We start from the raw sequence: 7,434 nt of genomic DNA, 5'->3' as shown, positions 1-7,434 counted from the left end.
CCTTTTCAATGTTATGGGCACATTGGGAAGAATCCCTAAAGGTCGACTGGTTCCTTTATCAAAGCCTGTCAGATTTCTCATCTCAGGCAAAAGCGATGGCGAACCAAGCGCTTTCCAAGTAGTAGAGGAAAGGATACTCACAGAAGCCCCTTCATCAATGATGGTACCAGCCATAACCATTCTATATATTTGGACAATAATTCTGAATGGTATGCTTGCCGGTAAGCAGGGTTTGCCTAGTTGATTCCAGTCGAAGGATACAACTAGGTTGCTTGGAGGAGGGACCGAGTAGACGGCCGAGTATGGCTCTGACGAAGTTCCTTCCTGCGATAAAGGAATGGGCAAATTGCCCCCATGTTTGTCGGAGTCTGCGTTGATGAAGAGAATTTGGACGGTGTCGTCTTTATTCTCTTCTGTGATGATATCATTCAAAGATGGAACCTCTGAAGGCAAGACCGGGTCAACTGCCGCCTCGACCTTTTGACTTTCGTCAGGTATGGATTCAGACGGTTCATCTTCAATGATAGGTGCTTCGGCTGACCACCTGGGCGGACCAACCGGGTTCTCAACTGGTGAAGGACTTGGCAGGAGTTTTTGATATCTAGGAGGAAGTCGCACTGGTAAAACCGGGCAATCTTCCAAAACTCTTTTAGCCTCGTCTAAGAAGGGACAACGGTGGATGGCATGGTCGCCTTCACACAATTTGTAGGGAAATCTAGCTTTCCCTCTCTGTCCTGTGGCTTCACTTTCACTAGTTGACGGCGTGCTATCAACATGGCTATCAGAGGTTGACGCCACCGAATTGTGCAAGTGGGGAGACCAGTCCCTTAGTATCCGAGGAATGCAAGGACAATCTCTGTGAAATTGGTCTCCCTTGCATATGACACATGGCGATTTAGGCCTGGTCAGTGCAGTGTGTGGATTTTCGTTAGACGCCATTCGTTTGCCCCCAGTCGCCTTTGGCTCCTTCCTCTTCTTCTCTTTCTTCTTCTTCTCCTTCTTCTCCTTAGGAGCTTGGCTTTTGGCTTTGCCAGCTCCATCAAGTGAAGAAGAAGGAGGAGAGGAAGAATTAGAGGAAGTGGAAGGTTGGTGGGCAATTCTAGACTGGTCTAACTGTTGATTCGATTGTTCAGGAGTAGTGGTGTTTTGAACAACATTAGTTGAGAAGAGCCAGACAGGCAAGCCGATTGTCAGTCCTGGAAGCGACAATGTGGCCACATGGGGCGCTCCAACATCTCCCCAAGAGGAGAAGGGACTAGGATTTCCTCTAAGGGGAATTCCTTGGTTGGAGGGCTCCATTTTCTCAACTGAAAGATCAACGCAGGAATAAGGGTGATTAGTATTCCGTTTAAAATAAATTTTAATGACGCTTTAGACACAACTTGTTTTTTCAATTTTAAAGAGTCAAGAAAAAACAAAAGATGACTCTAGTCGCCTTCGATGTTTTAACGAGCCCAAAGTGACAAATGCTCGAATGGACTTTTTCCGTTATAGAGTCTGAAAAAAGGCCAAAAGGAACTGCTCTGGAGATATAGGTAGAGGGTGTGCCAAACCAATCACAAAACTGCAGAATACGTTTTACGGTACGATAGTCAATCTTCCCGAATGCTGTGTTCAGTGCTTTGCGATCAGTAAGGCGGTCGACACGGCTTCCTAAGGATAAAGGTTTTAAGCCTATAGGGGTCTCCCAATATATAGGCGACGGTACGTGGGATCACAATCCGTACTGGCACTTTTGGTCCCTCAGGAGGAATCACCCAACCATCAGCGAGGCCAACAGATACCAGGTTTTACGACGCCGGAACACGTCTCTAGCCTAGACCTCTATGTTGTGCGTTATGTTACAAAGCGTTATTAAGTTCATTAAGTTTATTTTATGTTGATCTTTCTTAGAAGTTTGTCTTTTGAGGTTCACCACGTGATGTAGATACAACTCCTAAATGCAATCTAAAAGATGATAAGCAAATTTTATCTCTTTTTCAACAATGAAAATCCTAACTACAAAGGGAAAAGAAAGACACCATCTTTTCTCAAAGAGCAATCAGCACACTCTAAATGCACTTTTCCTAAATCAAGCATGCAAACTATCAAGATGCAAATTCACAATGCAAGTGTTTGTTTTTCGCTTTCTTAATATTGATGCCTAAAAAGAAAGCTTTTTGCACAACTTTGAATTTGCTTTTAAATGACTAATATAAACAAGTTTACTTTTTCGAAATCAGAAAGGGTAGAAGAGATTACAACACTTAACGATTTTTGAAATGGACACTTGTTTCGACACTTAAGAGAGACGAACTCAAACCAAAAGCAAAAGTGAACGTATAATCATCTGTAAACAGCCAATGAACTCTCTCCTAAGATCACAATCAACAGATCTGAATCAAGGCCTACAGGATGACTATTTCGCTCTTGCAGTGGAAAACTGTAAATGACGCCACAAACACATAAAAAAACTCACAGTCTTTTGTACAAAAGGAGGCGGAATTAAGGCAGAGAAAAGGGGTTATCAGACAGGTACCTATGCTGGTTACAGGCTGTAGAAATCAGAGATCAAAACAAGGCAAAACAGAGCAGAGAACCCCAGCTGCACAAGGCCTAAGCTGGATCAGCGCACCTGTATAACAGAGAAACTGAATTGCAACGCAGGTAGCCTTCACGGGAACTGCGTTGAAATGCAGAGTCTCTTCACAGAGCCTGCGCTGGAGCAGAAACGAGAGTTCTTCTCTGGGTTCTGGGTCACGGTTTGCTGATTAATCTACGGTTTCAGGCCAAATAAAAGCAACAAGCAAGGTACAATCAAAGGGATGATTTGAAGGAGGGCTAAGATCTATCACAAAGGATCATCAAATCATTTGTGAGTCCATCGTTCAGATCATAGACAAATCCAGTGATTGGATCAAAGCAGCAGCTGTCTACTTTGCATCTGAAAATAGCAGATGCAGTTCGATTGCTGCTCTTGAGTCTATGAAACAAACAATGATAGAGACACAAATAAAATGATTAAGCAGATCTCCCCAGCGGAGTCGCCAATTTGTTGTGGGGAAAAATGCCTATGCAGGATGATCCTATCCACCTAAGGTGTGACAGTGCCTTAGGAACAAACAGAAACAGATATTCTAGTATTCTTCCTTTATGAATTAAGAATGAAGAGAGATGGATGGACTAACCGGTGTCTTCCGTTTGTCCCTCGATCCGGTTTCCCTTCTCTTTGAGAGCTCCCAGATACTTGCCTTCTCGCTCGCCCAGCTTCAACAGGTTCCTCCAAGATCACAAGAAGGGAACACTACACAAAGACATAGATTCATATTCATAACTAATTCAGGATTAGAAATAAACTAAACATACTAATGCAATCATACATCAAAGACACATCAGCATGTAGGAGAAACCAAGATAGCTTTATTGATGAAATAACAAGGTTCAGGAGGAGATACAACCAAGAGAGTTCCAATCCAGCATCTACCTCCCAGCAAATGAAATTCCTATCTTCACCTCCCTTCAAAGCATTAAGCACCCAATGATTCCAATCTCAAACCAACAACAATTCTTTGCAATAACAAAATTCCAGCCTCTAGATCTCATGGAGAAGAGATCCATATATAGATGTTTGGAGAGAGGATGAGTCAGCTTGTGATCTGACTAGTGTCCTCTCTCTCTGTCAAATCTTACTTCCACTTGGAGACTAAGAGCCTCTTACTCATCACTTAGTCGAACTCAGCAAGGCAAGTGTCATGGAGGAAGATTCTGGAAGCTTCCACAGTCTTTACACCTCGCACAAGAGACCCTGACATTTGTCATTTCCTGCTCAACGCACCCTGGTAGTGCATCTGGGTGCGTTGCAACGCACCTAGCTAGTGTACTGGGGTGCTTTGCAACGCAGGTGGCCAGTGGAGCCACTGAAATGATCTTGATTTGACTTGTTTTGAGCAATTTCTGGTGGAGAACTTCTTTGAATTGCTGTGGTTTGCTGGCCTTGTTCCTCTAGGGGTAGGAACAACATGTTTAGGGACTTTGGATCCCTTGGATTATGGACATTTCATGCTTAGAGCTGTAAGGCACAAAAATGTCTATAACACGCATGAGCCTGAATATTTTCCTAAGACCATTTAATTTCACATACCATCCCTTTTACTTCATGGACCACTAAGCCTTTAATACATATAGTCAAGTTCAAGTTTCTTTTTTTTGCACAATAAATTGTATCATCCCTACTAGGAATTCTCCATTTCTAGCTCTACAATCCATGTCCCTAGACTTAGTCACTTTTTTGTTTTGTTATTCCAAATATTACAATATATGTACATTATTTTTACAATGTAGCTCATATTATAACCTTTGGTGAGACTATGACATTGACAATAAAACTCTTGAAAACTAATAGCCATGAAGTACCATTTTCTATTGTCTATTCTATTCTTGTTCATTGATATGATGCAAAGTGAAGAAAATGTCAAAGTGCTCTAACTTTTTACTTATTTGTTTTAGCAAATAAATTATATATCAAACAAATAACTTTAAATATCACTCCACAATTAAACCAAAAAAACAACACAAATGTCATTTTGCAAAAAGATAGCTAAAAGTAATTCTTGCAAAAAAAAAACTTGTTTTTAAGCTAGAGAAAAAAAATAATATTTTCAAAACGTCATGTTTTTCTTCAATTAATAACAATCTATAAAATTGCACTTAAGAATTAAGATTCAATACTTTGAAATTAGAAAAATAAATGAAATAGTTTGATATTAGTTTCCAAATACTTAGACTTATTTTTTATTTTGCAAATAATTAGATATCAACTTTCCTTATATATTTAAATTGGAGGAAATTCAAGTTCTTCTTCACGCATAACCTCATAACTAAATAAACTAAAAACTATATACACGTAAATCATTATATAAATAAGTAATAACAAATCATTACTATATACACATAAATCATTATATAAATAAGCAATGACATATCACTACATAACTCTAGTTTCATATTAAACAAGATTTGTGAAAGTTTTCATCTATCTATAGTATCAACACTTCTATGCGCAAATGCAACACATGTACAGTGAATTATTTTTTTGTAATATGAACGTCCATGCTTTGGTACACGCTAAAAAGGTCTAAATTCCTTCCCATCAAAGAATTATATATGGTTTATGTAGCTAGTTGTTTCTTTGTGTCGCCATAATACTTGGAGGACGATCCTAAAATCAAATGGGTTTATCGTCCAAGTATACGGGTTGATTCATGAAATTGGTAATGGGTCTCGAGAAGTGAGTAGAGATGAGGTGAAATTTGATGGGCAAATTGTTTGTTATGGAGTAATTTGTTTATTAAATACAATTAAAAAATTTATTTTTTAGTTAAAAGTGTGAAGACAGGTGGTTGAGATGTAAAAACCGTCCATTTGACAAGTGAGGTTCTTTTGAAATTCGAACCTTGATAGTGAGTGATTTCTAATCCACTCCTCGCGTTTCTAAGTCCACTCAATCTTTGGTAATTCTTAAATGACTTTTTATATTATTATTATTCATGGTTTAGTACTCAGTAAGCGGTACTGGTTATGTTCATGTTATGTTGGCCTGGTTTTAACGCATTTTTCCTTAATAATTTTACACATTTTATGGATTCATTTTAATTATATATTATTAAATTTAATTACATGTAAAAGTAAAATAATTAAAATAATATATTTTAATACTTATTTAATAAAATAATTGTATTCTATTATGAAATTTATTTAAAATTTAAAAATATCTTAGATTGGGTGACTTTCGGTCTTACGCAGTGGGTGATGGGAGCTTCATGCAAAGCCTTCATGCAAAGCTATGTACCAGCCACCGCCAAACTCATGGGATGCACGAATAAGGTTTACTTATAGCAAGATTCAGTGTTAGTATGTCGCCTCCTTTTAGCAAGATTGTGCCTACTGGCAAAGGTTGGCTTAAGAGCTAGCATGCTAAATTGGATCATGGCCTGCGTGGAGAAAGTGAATTATGCGATCATCATAAATGAGATCCCATCTCCCTTTTTCTCTGCTTCTAGAGGACTCCATCAAGGGTGTCGTCTTTCTCCACTCTTATTCATTCTAGCCATGAATTCTCTCAGCCTCTATATCAACAAGGCCTTCAAGGAAAACAGGGGTCAACTGCTGAAAATTTGCAGGAACATCTCGATCTCTCATAATTTGTTTGTTGATGATATTATAATGTTTGGAATTCTATGCAGATTAACATGGTTATGTTTTTATGAAATCCTTTTAAATTTCCAGAAGGCAACAGGATTACAGATAAAAAGTGCAAAACAATCATCTACCACAATGATATCTGCCAGGAGGAGGTTGAATGGTTATCGACTCTCTTTGGAATTGAGGCGCAATCTATTAGTCAAGGAATTAAATATTTGAGCTTTCACTTAAAAGCAAATAGATATTCAAAGGTGGACTGGCAATGGATTTCAGATAGATATTACAAGAGGATTTCAATGTGGGAGTATAGATGCCTTTCGCTGGCAGGAAGGGTGATCCTGGCACAATCTGTGTTAAACCAACTAGCAGTTTATTGGTCTCATTTATATTTTCTTCCAGCAAGCATTATACAGTCAATGAATAAGCTTATTGCAAATTTTATTTGGGGCGGTCAAGCGGACAAAAAGAAATATCACCTCTCAAAATTGTCCAATATCTCTTTGTCGAAGAGCATGGGAGGATGGGGCCTCTTAGATTTGAGGACTTTTGGAAAGGCTATGTTATGTAAGACTCTATGGAGAGGGATTTATGAAGAAGGGCCTTAGAGCAATATAATCCGAAAGAAATACTTGGGCATGAAAGATCTATCTTTCTGGTTCAGGAAAGGAAGGATCGGTTCCCCTTTAGGCTCTTTAATATGGTTAAGCCTCCGCAAGATCAAAAGTTATTTCCTGAAGAACTTAGTCTGGCGTTTTCAATCTAGAAAAAAGATTCTTATTGGGAAAGACCAATTTATGAGCGGCGCTGAGGTGATCAATGTACCTGAACCTTTACTGATTTTCCTTCACAGGAAAGGTATTTTCTATTGGGACAGCTTAATTGCAGGTTGGCAGGGTCTGGTCCCTCTCTGGAAGGAAGCAGGTTGTTTGGGGATGTCCGGTGATATTGCCCTGCAATGGGACCTCATCAGGATGCGTCTCAGAAATTGTGGCATTTCCCGCTCAGCGGAATATGAAAGTCTCATGTGGAGTAATTCGAAAGGGATGAACTCTATTTGTCTAAAAGACATTTACCAGAATTTGAGTGGTATAAAGCAGGCTCCTCTCAGCCCATCATTTCCACTCATTTTTTGGAAATCTGGTTGCCCTTCCAAAATGATTTTTTTCTCATGGTTGTCTTTCCATAATAGAAACCTCTCTTGGGAGAATTTAAGGAAGCGTGGATGGAAGGGTCCTGGTCTTTGTCCTATTTGCA

This window comes from Pinus tabuliformis, chromosome 1_1 (assembly GCF_031772625.1).
Source record: "Pinus tabuliformis cultivar Carrire ecotype Pingquan chromosome 1_1, CPIR1, whole genome shotgun sequence".
Taxonomy (NCBI): Eukaryota; Viridiplantae; Streptophyta; class Pinopsida; order Pinales; family Pinaceae; genus Pinus; species Pinus tabuliformis.
This window is presented reverse-complemented; position numbering follows the sequence as displayed.